At 37.2% G+C, this 16,270-nt stretch overlaps 1 long non-coding RNA gene across 6 annotated transcripts in view; it reads left to right on the top strand.

Annotated features, from left to right (window-relative positions):
- LOC107966622 (uncharacterized) overlaps nt 1–16,270 on the top strand; it is a 216,643-nt gene that overhangs the window by 29,086 nt on the left and 171,287 nt on the right. For all 6 annotated transcript variants that reach the window (XR_010148072.1, XR_008538503.2, XR_010148074.1 and 3 more), the window contains one exon: nt 1,716–1,752. This is a non-coding gene — a long non-coding RNA (uncharacterized LOC107966622). The remainder of the gene's footprint in view (nt 1–1,715; nt 1,753–16,270) is intronic.

A 16,270-nucleotide genomic window follows, 5' to 3' on the forward strand; every position in this document is an offset into this window, starting at 1 on the left:
CTCACTGTTCTCTATGGATTCTTCCACCATAGAATTTACCACATGGGTTACAGTTATTTATTTATTTATTTTTGGTCTTCTGAACAAGACTTAGAACTTTTGGAGGTTGCTGATCTTGTCTTATACAAATTTATATCCACAGAACCTGGTCTGTTGTTGTAGCTTGAGGCACAGAATGAATTTGATGGATTTAATTGAATTTAACTAAATTAAAAGCATAATACTCTCAGGGAACTCATCTCACAATCTAAGCCTCTTGCTTAATTAAAGTAGCCTCTGAATGCAGTCATAGCAAGCTACAGCCAATGTATAGAAAACATTCACCCTACATGGCTATTTAGGCCCAAACTTAAGCCTAAACCAGTCATGCCAGGCATAACACCTTTCTTATCTGTCTCTCACCTCTGCTTTGCTCTTCCTGAGCAATGTGGGGCCCATGCCTTTCTGAGGAACAGAGGAAGGAGGAAGGTGGGGTGGGGAGGAAGAAATACTCCTACAACTTTACAAAACCTTCCTTCACCCCTCAATGCAGGAAGGAAGGTAGAGAGAGTGGCTGTTTGTGCTGTATGAACAGGCATGCTCAGGCTGGTTTGAGTCCTTACTTTTTTTTTATTTTGTTTTGTTTTGTTTTTATATATATATATTTTTTATTATACTTTAAGTTCTAAGTCCTTTCTAACCACCTGACTTTGTGCGGAAGGTCCAAACACCATTAGGCAAACCCCAGTAATGTTACAAACACAGTGACCTATCCCAGAGCAACTTTTTTAAGAGGATCCGTGGTTTTTACCACGCCTTTGAGTGGAAGCAGAATTTGAACTCTCTCATACTAATTCTTGTGGAGCCTTCAACCTCCATAAAGTGTGCAGGAGGTACTCATCATACATTTGAAACTAAAATAATTTGATTAAGTGTTTGGGTCTCTGAGGGAAAAGTTGAAGAGGACTCTTCACTCTATTCTTTAATTTCGAGGCAAATGGACACAACAGGAGGTAGTCTGACATGTAAAAATAGAAACCTTTACAGCCAAGCAGATCTGGGTCTAAATCCTGACTCATTTACTCTTTAGTTCCGTGCTCATTAAAGTTAATAATGATGACAATGATGATAATCACTAGCACTTACATGCGCTTACTACATGCCAGGCTCTGTTCTAAGTGCCTCGCATGTATCAACTTATTGAAGATACCACCACCATATTTTATAGTGAAGGAATCTGAGGCACAGAAAGGTTTTGTAATGGATACAAGTTACTAAAGAGCCGAGCCAGAATTCAAACCCAGGCAGCTGGGCTGCAGATATCCATGCTAATATCCACTGTGCTTCCCTGACTCCCACGTACCTCTGGAGCACAGCGTCTGGCTTTCAGAATCTGAGTTTCCTTCCCTGTAAAGTGCATATGATGAGGCCAACCTTGGTGAGGCCTGAAGGAGATAGTGTACATTGAACCCTAGACACCAGAGGGGCACCCACACTAGAGTAGGTGCCTCTAATGTCAACTTGTACACTCACAATGTCCTATCAGATTTCTAAGTAAACTCTCATAAAATTCTGAGATGTCTAGAGTGCCCAAGAACAGCAAATGTGTGGGTAGACTGAACAAATTGGGGTTTTAAAATTTACTGTTTAGAACCTTCCACTGATCCAGAAGGCAGTCATAGTCTGTGATGCCCACTATCTCAATATTTCTAAATTAACTATGTCTTTTGTTACAGGCTAGAAGCCCACCAACTGCTAACAACCAGCTGGAGGGTAAGTCAAAAGCTATGAGAGCCCAGAAGGAGAACAATTATTTAGATCTGGAGGGGCCAGTTGGGAAAGTCTTTGAAGGGTCTTCAGAAAATGGACCAAAAGAAAAGAGGAAAAGTCATTCTACTGAGAGGTGTTTGTGTAATCAAAGCAACCAAGGCCTAAGAACTCACAAAAGATTAGAAAAGGGTAAAGGATGCCTGGAAAGCCGGACTAGGAAAAGGCTGTGAAGGGCCCTGAAGGTCACATGTCACATGTTGCCTGCAGCATGCAGAATCAAAACATGATAAATCATGTCTTGAATCATGACATATGAAGCATGACACACGAATCATGACATGTGACATGTTGAATGTCACATGTCACATGCCGTAGGCAGCCATCAAGAGTATTTGAAAGGAAAGTGTATAATCAGGCCTGTGCTTTAGTAAGACAATTTGTATAGTGTTTAGTGTGGATTAAAATGGAGAACACAGGTATCAGTCTGACATCGACAGTACAGGAAACCATTTGGGTTTCTTGTACACCAAAATATTAAAACATACACACAAACACACCAACACATTAAAATCTTGACAGAGAGGGCCAAAAGTTCTTTGTCGCTGGACTAAAAGTGGAAATAAATGTTTACAACCTCTAAGGTGGATTAAGCTAAGAATTTGGAGTTGTTGGCAAAACTGCCACATAAAATTTCAGACATGCAAAGAAATGCAATTGTAGACTTATGCACACACTTCCACCAGAGAAGGGAATCTGGGCAGAGTGTTCAAAGCTTAAGAAATTCCTTTGCTCTTCACCAAGAAGAGCCAACAGCGTTTTCTTTGAATCAACTCTTATATTCTCTTAAAAAGAAGTTGATAGTGTTGTGGAAAACTCACCCATTGAAGTGACAACAAAAACAGCAACCCAGTATGAGTTAACTGGTATTATGTTAAAGGGACAAGTAACCGCACTTTTGACACACATCCTCTAAAAGGTAGGGTGGGAGTGTTTCAAAGAATCAAGTCTGAGTAATAGAAAAGCATATACCACTTCCCCATATACACGTTCGAGCATGGGGGAGCAGGAGGCTGGGTAATTGAATGCAGTTGTGCACACTGGCAATTTTCCCGCCACATACCATTTCTTCGGTGTCTCTCCCAGAATTCTCCTCCTAAGTGGCACATCCCTTTATTGATCATCTTTCCCCATACTGATCATCCTCAGCAATCATGTGAGTTATTAGTCTAAGTATTTGTTTTTCTCAAATATGGTCTTTTAACTACTCCCTAAATATTTTATATATACATAGTTTGTTTTCCCAATTTAACTACAAGCATTTAAAAAATGGGAATATTTGTCTATATTTCTGTAATTTTTCATCATGCCTTATATGGTATATAAAGATCAACAGCAATAAAACAACAGTAATAATAGCTAAGACCTTTTGAATACTAACTGTATGTTCAGCATTATTTCAACAGCTTTACAGGTATTAACTGATTTAATTATTACAACAACGGCATGAAGTAGATACTATTGTTGTCATCAGTTTATACTTGAGGAAACTGAGTTATGGGATGGTTAATTATCTTTTCCATGGTCACAGAGCCATTAAGTGTATGATCTCAGACAGTCTGACACCTGAGCTGTGCTTCAATGTACCTGTTAAGATATTCTTTTTCTTGAATTCAAATTCTGAAAGGAAAACAGAGTTGAAAAATCAGAGGCCCTAGCTAATCAAGTAAAGTTTTGCTTTAAAAACAGCAAGAAACAATCTTCCTAAGGTCTCTGCAACATGTTGTGGCCCATCACAGAACAGGGTCATCTTTGACTTCTACACCAAGGAAAATGTGGCTTTTGGATTCTTGGACAGAATCTACTGCATGGCCTCTATCTTCATATGCCCTTGCTGGGATCTGAAGATAATATGAATAAAGTAGATATAGTGGAAGTGAGTAGAAGAAACATCCTGAACAAAAAACACTTGTTCCACTTGGCCAGCTACCTATATTCTCATCAAGGGAGAGTTGGCCACAGGTAATACCACATCAAAGTGCAAACTCTGGATCAACTTGCACTTTTACTTATTCCTACCTTTGACACACACATAGCATAACATGTATAATTCTTATTCTGGGCATAGTTGGTGGTAGGAAGGTTTTTATACATTTGAGATTCTATTTGGTGAGCATATGGTAACAACACAAGAAATGTGCCATCAGACTACTGTTCATCAGCTTACAAAGATGGCTACAACAATTCTTATGATTCCTGTGCACATGTTTCTTTGCCATGCAACTTTGTCACCCCTTCCCATCAAGACATAGAGTCCATTTCTTTTTCCCTTTAATTTGGCCCTGTGACTTGCCTAAAACCAACAGAAGGCTGCAGAAGGGACATCATATGACTTCAGGGTCTCAGCACCAAAAGGCCTTTCAGCTTCTGCTTTCAGGCTGTCATTGCTGTGAGATAGGAAGCCTGGGCCAGCCTCCATGAGAATGAGAGGCCACACCTGGTCAACAAGGAGAGCCAACCTTCAGCCATGTGAGTGAGACCATCCAGCCCCAGTTAAGCTGCCAGATGACTGAAGCCAGATAAGTGGCCCCAGGCAAGACCAGCAAAACAGCCAACTGGCTGAGCCCAGCCCAAATTGCTAAGGCATAGCAATTTAGGACAAGATAAATTCTTGTGTTTTAAATCAGGATTTGTTATGGAGAAATGGATAACTGATAAAGCTCCAAATCCTAACTGAGACAAGAAATTCAACACCTTTTATATTACCATGATACAAACATTATTTTCTTAACAGTCATCATTAAAGCTTTGTATGTTTAACTGCCCTTCCACTACTACAACAGCTACTGTGCTGGTGCATTCACATTCATGCATACACATAAAGACACATTCTCCAGTTTCCCAACTAGTTACTCATATACTCTTTTGGGCTTTCATTTCTCAATATTGCTATATTTCCAGCTCAGTGCATTTAACTAGCTTCATTCCCATATATCCAGCTCTTCCTGTCTATGAAGAGTAGCTTACCATTACTTACTATGTGCTAGGAACTGTTTCTCACTATCACTTTATCAGGCAGATAGTTCTCTATCAATAACTACTGAACAGATGACTTCATCTAGTCAACCATGACATTAGAATCAATCGCAAGATAGAGATAGGAATCAAAGAGAAGAGATAAATATGTTACCCTTATAACTTATTTTTAAAATATTTATATTGGAAAATACGATCGCGACACCTACTAACCCACACAAACACAAGAACATTTGGGCAACCACAGGCCTCCTCCAATGCAGATTGGTGTGTGAAAAACTTACAGCATGGAGGATTAAAAAATGTATATTCTCTGAAGGCAGATATGCCCTTCCAGATACAAGAAAATGAATGAACCATTAATGCTGAGTTCTTTCTCCCAAGCTGACCAATCAGTTGTGACGATTCCTCTCCCCTAGGAATAGTCACTCTTGAGAAGTCACAATTGTAACATCGATGGAGGTTTCCTATAGAAACATAAAGACTGGGGATTATGTGTTTCCCCTATAACAAATTTTGTCCTTATCTTGTGACTTTCCATTATGTTTCCAGCCTCAACATCTTCCCTAAGCCTCAGAATTACATGTACACCTGTCTATTCAGTCTCTGCTTGGAAGCCTAATGGGTATTTTGAACTCAACATGTCGAAGAGGATACTCCTCATTTTTTTTTTTAACTATCTCTTCACTCCTCTTTAGTTTGCTAGGGTTGCCATAACAAAATAAGGCTGGGAAACTTAAACAGCAGAATTTTATCCTCTCACAGTTCTAGAGGCTGGAAGTCCAAGATCAAGGAGCCAGCAGTGGTTTCTCCTGGTATCTCTCTCCTTGGATACCTTCTCACTATGTCCTCACATGGCCTTTTCTTTGCACACACATATCTCTGGTGTCTCTTCCTTCTTATAAGGAATCAACCATATTGAATTAGAGACCCACTCTTATGATCTCATTTAACCTTAATTACCTCCTTAAAGGCCCTATCTCCAAATATAGTCACATTAGAGGTTAGGGCTTCAGTACAGGAATTTTAGGGGTAGGGCACAATTCAGTTCCTAACAACCCCTCTCACAATCTTTCCTATTTTAGGAAAGGCACCACCACTGATTAATTGCTTAGGCTAAATTTTAGGAATCATCTAAGATTCCTCTTCCCCTCATACCCTACACCCAATCCATTAGGAAGTTATGTGTGTTTTACCAATTTCATATCCCACCACCTCCACTATGGACTCCAGGTTTTGCCATCTTGTTCTGCCTGCTCTACTGTAATAGTCTCCTAAATGGTTATACTGGTTCCTTTCCTGCCCTGCTACAGTCCATTTCTCACACATCCACCAGAGTCAATCAGATACCATTGAAAGTAAATCAGATACCATTGCTTCCCTAATCTGCAATCTCTAGTGACTTCTCATTATGCTTAGAATAAAACTCAACTCCATTTTACAACCCACATTCATCTACCCTTGCCCACCTCACCATCCTTACTACATATCACTCTTCCCCATCATTCACTCAACTCCAGTCACTTTGGCTGCCTTGACTTTCTTCAAGCATCCAAAGCTCACTTTGGTGTCACAACCATTGCATGTGTTCATCCTTGTCCATCCACCTGGAACTCTCTGGATGCGTCTCCCCCCTTTTCATTTCACTGATATCTCTGCTCAAATGTAACTTTCTTAATAGAGCTTTCCTAACTCTATTTTAAACACACCTCATGACTTTCAACTCCTTTACCTTCCTTTATTTACTTTCAAAACGTTTACAACTGCTTGAAATTACATTGTATTTTTATTTGTTTATTGTCTAGTCTTCTCCACTAGGTTGTAAACTTCCTGAGGCTTTTTGTTTCTTGCTGTACCTGTAGCACTGAGAAGGGTCCTTGAAACAAAATAGACCCTCAACTCATATGCATTGAATGAAAATAATTTATGCAATCTAAATCATTCTGATTTGGAAGTTTGATCATGCCACTTCCCATCTTAAGCTCTCCAATGGCTTCTCATTCCTCTGTGGATAGACTTGAAGCATCCAATATGGTGTATGAGACCTTCCTAATTTTCAGTTTTACCTCTAGCAACTCCCACCATGCAGCTTGAGCTCCAGTCCTCCCTAACCTTTATGAAGACTAGAACTGTGCTGCTTCATCTTGTAATCCCTGGAGTCTAGCACAATACCTGACACAAAATGGTTACAAAGCAGCTGGCATTAAGTGGCAGGAATTATGCTATAAAACAGAGAGTGTACAGAGTCTTGATTTTACATTTCACTAGCTAGTTACTTTATTGACAAAATGGTGATAATAAAATCAGCCCTAGCTATTTCTCACAGGTGATTTAAAAATCAAATTTATATGAAAATATTTAGAGAGCACCTACTATGTGCTGGGCACTGTCCTATGTGTTGAGGGTACATTAGTGAGTGAAATGGACAATGATTTCTGCCTTCATGGAATTTAAGTTCTAGTAGGTAAAAGACTACACACACACACACAGACACACACACACACACACACACAGGTAATAAGTGCAATAGAACTAATTCAGGGAAGGAGAATGAGGAGGGCCTGGTGCAGTGCATATGCACATTTTGTACTTGGTGGTCAGGAAAGGCCTCATAGAGATGATGACATTTGAATAGAGACCCAAAGGGTTTGAGGAAATAAACCATGTAGACATAGACATTTGGGGAAAGAATATTCCAGTCAGAGGAAACAATAAATGCAAAAACCCTGAGGCAAGAACATGTCTATAGTGTTCAAGACCATATATTCTGGGCCATAAAATAAATCTCAATAAATTTAAAAGAATTCACACAATATAAAGTGTGCCCTCAGATCACAACAGAATTAAATGAAGCTCAATTTAATAAATAAAAACAAATAACAGAAAGCATCTCTGGATAATCCTCAAATATTTGGAAACTAAATAACACACCTCTGAATACCTCATGAATCACAGAATAAATCAAAAGAGAATGAATGGAATGAAATTGAAAACAGAAATTATTGAAATTTGTAAGATACATCTAAATTTATGAAACTCAAACACCCATATCAGAAAAGAAGAAAGGTTTGAAATTAACAACCTCAGCTTCTGCTTTAAGAAATTAGAAAAAGAAGAGAAAATAAAACCCGACCTAAGGAGTAGAAAGAAAATGATAAAGATCAGAGTGGGAAACAATGAAATAGAAAATAGAAAATGATAGAGAAAATCAATAAAATTAAAAACTTGTCCTTGAGAAAATCAAAACTGACAAACCTTTCATAAAACAGATCAGAAAAAGAGAAAGAGAAAACACAAGCTACCCATATTAGGAATGTGAGAAGTGACAGTCCAGATTTGACCAATAATAAAAGGAAAATAAAGAACTATTATGAACAACTTTATGCCAATAAACTTGACAACTTTGATGAAAATGTACACATATCTTTAGTAGTATAAGCTATCAATACGGTTTTGACCCACGTTCCCATCCAAATCTCAAGTTCAACTGTAATCTCCAATGTTGGAGGGAGGGCCTGGTGGGAGGTGACTGGATCATGGAGGTGGGTCCTTCATGAGTGGTTTAGCACCATCCTTTTAGTGCTGTTCTTGTGACAGTGAGTGAGTTTTCATGAGATCTCGTTGTTTAAAAGTGTGTAGCACCTCCCATTTCATCCTTTCTTGCTGCTCTGGCCATGTGATCTGCCTGCTCCTTCTTCGCCTTCCACCGTGATTCTGTTTCCTCAGGCCTCCCCGGAAGCTGAGCAGATGCCAGCACCATAATTCCAGTACAGCCTATCAAACTGTGAGCCAATTAAAACTTTTATTTATTTTATTTATTTAAAAAATGTTTAATTTATTTATAAATTACCCAGTCTCAGGTATTTCTTTATAGCAATGGGAGAACTGACTAATACAGCTATCATAATGCATTCAAGAAGAAACAGAAGACACTAAATAGCCCTGCATCTATTAAGGAAATTAGGTTTATTTTTTAAAATTCAATTTATAAAGAAGTATATGAATGAAAATACTTTCCACGAAGTAAATCCTAGGCCTGAATTATTTCATCTGTGAATGCTAACAAACACTTAAGCATGATATAATACTCATTCTATGTGAACTCTTCTAAGAAGTTGAAGAGGAGTGAATACTTCCCAACTCATTCCACAAGGCTAGCATTACTCTGATACCAAAATCAAAGACATACGTAATGAAAACCATGGGCCAATTTCCCTTGTGAGCACAGATGAAAAATTCTTAGCAAAATTTTAGCAAGTTGAATGTGACAATACCTAAAAGAAGACCAAGTAGAGTTTATCCCAAGAGTGCAGTGTTAGAGGAAAAATGGGGACACTGTGGCTAGGCTGGAATGAGCCAGGGAAGTGAAATGAGATTTGAGAACTAAAGAGAACTAGATCATGTGGGCCAGAGGATTTGTTCCTGATCATCATGACCGTGAACTCAAACAATTAATACTAGCAGTGTGAATTTTAGGACTCTCTACTGGAGAACAGAGAAAATTGAGGGGTGGTGGAGACTGGTAAATACCACAGAGAGAATTGTCAGCCTCATTGCAAGGCCTTGATTTTTAATCTGAGTGAGATATAGGAAAACCATTGAAGAGTTTTGAGCAGAGGAGTGATATCATCATTTTACTGCATTTTAGTGATCTATTTTATTGAGAACATATTTTAGTGGAGTGAGACTGGAATCAGGAAGACCAAATAATAATATGTAAGTCAAAGTATTCAGTAAATTATAAACAACTCACATACCAATAATTACTCAAATATTGCAATAACTTCATCATTCTCTGTCATAGTTTAGTGCACCATTTCTGACAAGCAGCTTTATATATACTTACTTTTTCATTGATAACAGTCTTTTGATAAAATACATTTTGCTAGAGAGGACTCTCAGAAGAATGTGGGGAACTTTGCTTGGTTATAGGTTGATCATTGAAGCCCAGTGGAATTTTGCCCAACTCTTTTATTACACATCCCTCAGTTTTATTGTCAGAAATAAAATGTTATGCTGAATGGTAAGAGCCTAAAATAATACAACATTCCTTTATGCGATGTACTTGGTCCCAACTTGATTGTGATGCCAGAAATAAACAATATTTAATCTTTTTCCAAGGAGCTGGTCTCCCTTGAACCAGCCCCTTGCAGTCATTGTTCTCCTGACTGATGTTATCAGAGATCCTATGCAGGATCTAATTCCTACTCATGCCAGAGCAAGCCAGGAGAAGCTCTACCAACTCCTGGGAGCTACAAAGCGATAGGTTCCCAGAGTCTAAAACTATTGGAAATGATGTTTGTCTAAAATGGCCAGAGACAACTTTTATAAGCTTCCAGGAAGTGGAGAACCAGAAAAACTGAGAAAAAAAAAAAAAAAGCCAAAACACACAAGGTCAAGGGAGCTGAGAATCAAAGACTGTGATGACAGGCAAGGCTGTGGATATGGAGTGCACCCGAGAGTTCTCTTTCATAAGGGATTGATGATGTGCTTGGGGCAGGGTGGCCATTTGCACTAAGTGGTTCAAAAAACGTACAAAGTCCAACCCATGCCTAAGTGAGTGTTGTAGCTCATAGCGATTTAATTTGTTTTGCCACACTTGAAAGTGCAATACGATAGTGAGAGTATTAAGTCCCTTTGAAGGCGGGCAGGGAAGATTTTTTTGAAGGAAGTAAACACCATGTAAAGAATTGTCAGCCTCATCCACATTTCAAGTCAATTCTGCTGACATGAAAATGTTTTTCACAGGTCGAGTGTGCGGTTTCCATTTAGCACACAGGCCTTCCACCCGGGAAAGTCCAGCTTGGCAGTGGCATTTCCATCCATCTCACCAAGTTACCTATCCACTGCTGTGTGCTTTCAGCGTGATGTTCCTACAGCTGAGCATTATTTAGAAAATTATGTATGTTCATCTGTACTGAAGCAATAGTGATAGATTAACTACCTGACACACGTCATCTTGAAATCTCAGGAGGAAATTACTGCCTACAACACACACACACATGACCAGCTTTTAGAGTTTTGAGGTTTCAAAAAGTTCTATTAAATGGCTTCGGAATGTTTGAAATGTACAAAACATTTCCTAGGAATTTTTATATCAATGTTTTTCCTACAGAAATGTCTGTGAACTAGAATCGTTTTCTTCTATTCTCTATATATTCATTTGGTAAACATGTATTCAAGTCTATACTTGATACTCAGCATTCAGATATTTATAACAATGAAAAACTCAAGTCCCTGTGCTCAAGGACTTCGATTTAGCGAGGGATAGAAGTATATGCAAGTAGTTACAATTCAAAAAGGCAAGCTGATCAGAGAAATACAAATAAAGCACTAGGAGTTAAAGAGAAGGAGGTCACTAACTGCCAGGGTCATTAGAGACCAACAGAGAAAATTATATATGATCTGGATCTTGATGGACTAAAAGGAATTTATGATGGGGAGAAGCAGAAAGAGTAACATTTTAGGCAGAAAGAATAAAGCCTGGAAGTATATAATCATGCTAAGACTTATATGCTGTATTAGTCCGTTTTCATGCTGCTGATAAAGACATACCAGAGACTGGGAAGAAAAGGAGGTTTAATTGGACTTACAGTTCCACATGGCTGGGAAGACTTCAGAATCATGGCAGGAAGTGAAAGGCACTTCTTACACGGTGGCAGCAAGAGAAAATGAGGAGGCAGCAAAAGCGGAAACCCCTGATAAACTCATCAGATCTCATGAGACTTATTCACTATCACGAGAATAGCACAAGAAAGACCAGCTCCCATGATTCAGTTACCTCCCCCTAGGTCCACAACACATGAGAATTCTGGGAGATACGATTCAAGTTGAGATTTGGGTGGGGACACAGCCAAATCATATCACAGGCCATATTGAGGAAGTCTGCTTTTGATAGTCTCAATATCAAGCACCCAGCTAGTGATTAATTTTGGCCTGTTCTTTGTGGGTAAAAATGATGGGATCAGTTTATGTTCATGAAATTGATGGTGATAGTAATGATTAAAAATAGGATCTTCCTATGGAACTTGGCCAATATGTCCATGTGGCTGTGCTAACCAATTATTTACTATTTTATCAACCTGCGTCCATTTTCCTATTTCTAAACCCTTTCAGTATACTTTGAGAAAGTACTATCATACATCATGACTGTTAGTAGAGCCTAGAAGATCAAAGATTTTCTCCTTTGACTATTCTAAATATAACAGTTCTTCTGAAATCAATTCATATATTCAACTTAATTCCTGCCAAAATTTCAGTGATACACACACACACACACACACACACACACACGGCAAAATTGTTCTAAAGTAAATTCAGAAAATAATAGAGATGAGAAAATTACAAAAACTAGTGCAAATACTAAAATTTGCAGATATACTAACAGATCTAACATATTACAACATGTTATATAGCCTCTGAAATAAAAACAATTTGTTACTAGGCTAAAAATAAAATCTGCAGCCCAGAAGTAGAACATATTACATATAGCACTATAGTTTCATAAAGGAGATGGCATTGGTCAATCAGAAACCTGAAGGTTTAGTCAGTAAGTGCTCTATGAGGGATCAGTTAGCAATTTACAAAGAAAAATTAATTTAGAGCCTCATCTCATTTCATAGGCCAAAATATATTTTAGATAAAGAAGTAAACATTAAAAATTAAACAACAGAAACTAGTAAAAAAAAGTGAAATAAATATTTATCAAATGTCTAGATTCAAAAGCACTTAGCTTAGAAATGATAAAAGGCTTAAGAGATAAAAATAAGATTGAGCCATATACAAATTTAAAACTTTAATATCTAAACTCTAAAAATCATAAGACAAGTATCAAATTGTAAAAATGGCTACAGAAAATACTAAAAGCATTAATAACTTTATTGTATTATGAGCTTGTATTAATGGACAAAAAAATAAGAAAAAAGGAGGAAATACAAATAAATACGAAATTAACTACAAAGGGAAATTTAAAATAATTATGGTTTTTGATTATATAACTAATCAACAAACATACAAAACCTATATTCATTCTCATTTGTAATGGAAATCCAAAATAAAACAACATTAAGACACAATTTTTTTACTGATATAAATAGTATTTTTCTAATTGATAATATTCAATGTAAATGCAAAGATGGTACAGTGTAGAGTTTCTGTTTGGATAATTGGGTGGTCATTACTTTTATCTTCTTGATTTTATTTTTTTAAATGTCTTTAATGGTGATTTTTTTTACTTTTATAATTAAAAAAATTAAAAGTGACAACATATATGTATAGTAATTAAGAAAAATATCTTCTCGAATTGGGGCGAATTTGTAATCCTATACACTGGGCCAACTGGCATCAGAACTTCCACGGACTGTTGTTAAAGAATCTGCTCAAAAACAGTGAGATTTTTCAGTGAAGAAGGGTTATTTCCATCTGTCAGGATCTGCTGAGGCAGCAGAACGGAGAACTATCTGTTGTCAATCAGCTCAAAATACTTAATAACAAAATAGGTGTTATACAGCTATCATGAGTCAAAGGCAGAATTTTTTATAGAAAAGAACACACTATAATGATTGAAACATGCATATTCAGCAGAGATTTACTCCACAGAATTCTAGGCAGCAGGATTAAAAAAAAAAAAACAGCATTGCTAAATTACTAAAAGCCTAGAGGTGAGTCATGTGTGTGATAAGTGCTTCAGAAAATGTTATCATCTATTTTTCTTGTCTTTACAAAGAAACTCTCTGACTTATGATGGTTTGACTTATGATTTTTCAACTTTGCCATGAGTTTAACGGGACATAACCCCGTTGCAGATTGAGGAGCATCTGTACTTATAAAACACCTCCACCTCTACACAATTTGTTGTTGGTGGTAGTAGGGGCGGGGGCATGTTATGGGGGTGATTCTTGACAGCTCACTAATATCTATATGAAGGGGTGGATAGAATGATAAATGGTAGGTATGATGTGCTGATGGGACAAAGGGCCAAAAAGTTCAGTAGAGGAGTTGGGAAGAGAAGTGTCATGAAAGGTGACAGAAAGATCCACATGCTTATTCCTTGGGCTAAAAACCATTAATGACTTTCCCTCTGTCCTCTCAGCTTACGTAAAACACATAAGATAAAATCAAGGTCCCTCTTTTAAAATTATTTCGCTGAACTGTTGAGTCAGCAACACTGCGCGAATTTGCATCTCTACTTTTGCAAGAGCTATTTATTTACAGAGCACTGTCTTGTGAAGATGTTTTGTGGGATGTATGACCATCAAATCACTGTAATCCTGATAATAACTAGAGTCAGGAGTATGAAAGTGGGAAGGTTGGCCCCTGGGTGTATTCTGACTGCTCAAATCAGTCCTGTAAAATTGAAATAAACCTACCTGAGCCAGCTCCTATCCACCTGATAGGATACAAAGAAGACTCACTGGCCTGTGGGTTCTTACGTACAAGCTGCTGTTTTTCCCCTCTACCGATCATGGGAGTTTCCAGTTCAGGAGTTTTGTTGGCATGCTGTCCTGGACAGAGTGAGAGCAGGAGGACCTGGCCACACACGTGCTTATATATCGCTTTCCTTTCTCCAGTTAGAGGTTGGAAAGGTGCTTACGGAATCACAAAAATAAAGAATAAGAATGAAACTAATTTGAACTTGGTTGTAAGAGGGTTTGTCATTTACTATATCCTTCCTGTGTCTAACTCAGAGTTAAAAGAAACCACAACATTTCCCCCCAAAACTGATGAAGACTAAATAAAACACTAAACAAGAAAAATAATCAGAAAAAATAAGAGTTCATTAAGTGGCTTGATACAAAATAAATAAAAATTGATAGTTTTCCTCTATACTAGCAATAACCAGTTAGAAAACAAATACAGAAATATTTGTTTCTATTCACCCACTCCTATTCACCCCAAAATAGGAGTAGGAGTATTGAAAACCTGTAAGAAGATTATACTGAAAGTAAGTAGAAAGACATTTTTATAAAATGATCACTCCTCCCCCAAATTAATCAATATTTAATTCAACTCAAGTCTGATACGAATGTTTTTGGTTTTTTCAAACAGACTGAAGTTGTAACATTAATGTAAAAATTGGTATGGGAGATTGCCTGGAAACTTTTACAAAAAATAAAATTGAGTAAGGTAGAATTGGGTACTTGCTATGCAGCTCTTAAAACTGTCAGTAAAGGTACTGTGTTCAGTTAATTATGATGTCACTAAAAGAAGAGTCAAATCAATAGCATTCAGAAAAAGATTCATTTAACTATGGAAACTGGATATATAGCAAAATTAACATGTTCAATTTAGTGGAGTGAATTCAGACTATTTCATAAATGATGTTAAGATTGTTGATCCATCTAGAAGAAAGCAAAATTTAATTTCTACCTCACAACTAAATAAAAAGTTTCAACTGGGCTTGTGTGTGTGTGTGTGTGTGTGTGTGTGTGTGTGTTAAAATTTGTTTTTTTCTTGTATCTTGGCTTTTTAAGTAAGTCTATATATATCTAACTCCTTGTTTAATGGAATTTGTATGTAACAATAAATTTTGAATGCAACAATTTAACTATTTTTTTGATGGACATCTGGCATGGTTCCAGTTTTCTAAGGACGCTTTCATAAAAGTACAATTACTGAAATAAAAAAAACTGAGCATTTAAAATATTACTAGTTGTTGCTATATTCCTGGCACAAAATTCTGGAAGAAATTTCTCATTTATTTATTAAGGGGTTATTCTCAGTTGATTCATGGATGTCTTAACTTGCTCACTACTGCGCTTGATCAGGATAACAAGCATTAACTGGGCACTTTCTTTGCTCCTGACAGTAAGCAAAGATCAGGAGCAGGAGGCATAGGAATGGTGGAGGGGTACAGTAGAAACTCCTTACCCTTATGCTATTTAAAAAAAAAGTAGGGAAAAGTGCAGATTTATAAGTACCAAGTTGGGTGATAGTACCTATTACATGTGCTTTAAAAGAACCAGAGATAAAAAAAGATAAAAGATTTTTACAAGATAAAATTTGGCTATTTTCTACAACTGTATTCCCCCAAAATGATTATGACTCCAAATCCACTTTGAATATAATATTTAGGGTGATTATTATGAATATTAATGTCCCTAATAATTAACTGGATAAAATAAATTCTTCTGCACCATAAGAAAATTCAAAATACATGAATGGTCCCAGGACAAAGCTAATGAAAGGGAAGGAAGAAATGTAACCAACACTTATTTATTATGTACTTGTACCATGTCCTAGGTGCTTTGATTACATTCTCTTCTATTTTGTCCACCTCTGGCATGACATGGAAGGACAATGTATTGCCAGGAATTCTCCAAAATGAAGGACAGTTTTAGGGGCAGGAGATTTTTTTTTTAAAGAGCCAGCATCTATAGAGTTCCTGCTATATGCCAAATACTGTGCCAGAACCTTGAATCACACTGCTTCTGTTTCATACATGCTCAATCCTCTAAAGTGAGCTCAAAGATGCCTTCTAACCACATGC

Source organism: Pan troglodytes, chromosome 10 (genome assembly GCF_028858775.2).
Source record: "Pan troglodytes isolate AG18354 chromosome 10, NHGRI_mPanTro3-v2.0_pri, whole genome shotgun sequence".
Classification (NCBI taxonomy): domain Eukaryota; kingdom Metazoa; phylum Chordata; class Mammalia; order Primates; family Hominidae; genus Pan; species Pan troglodytes.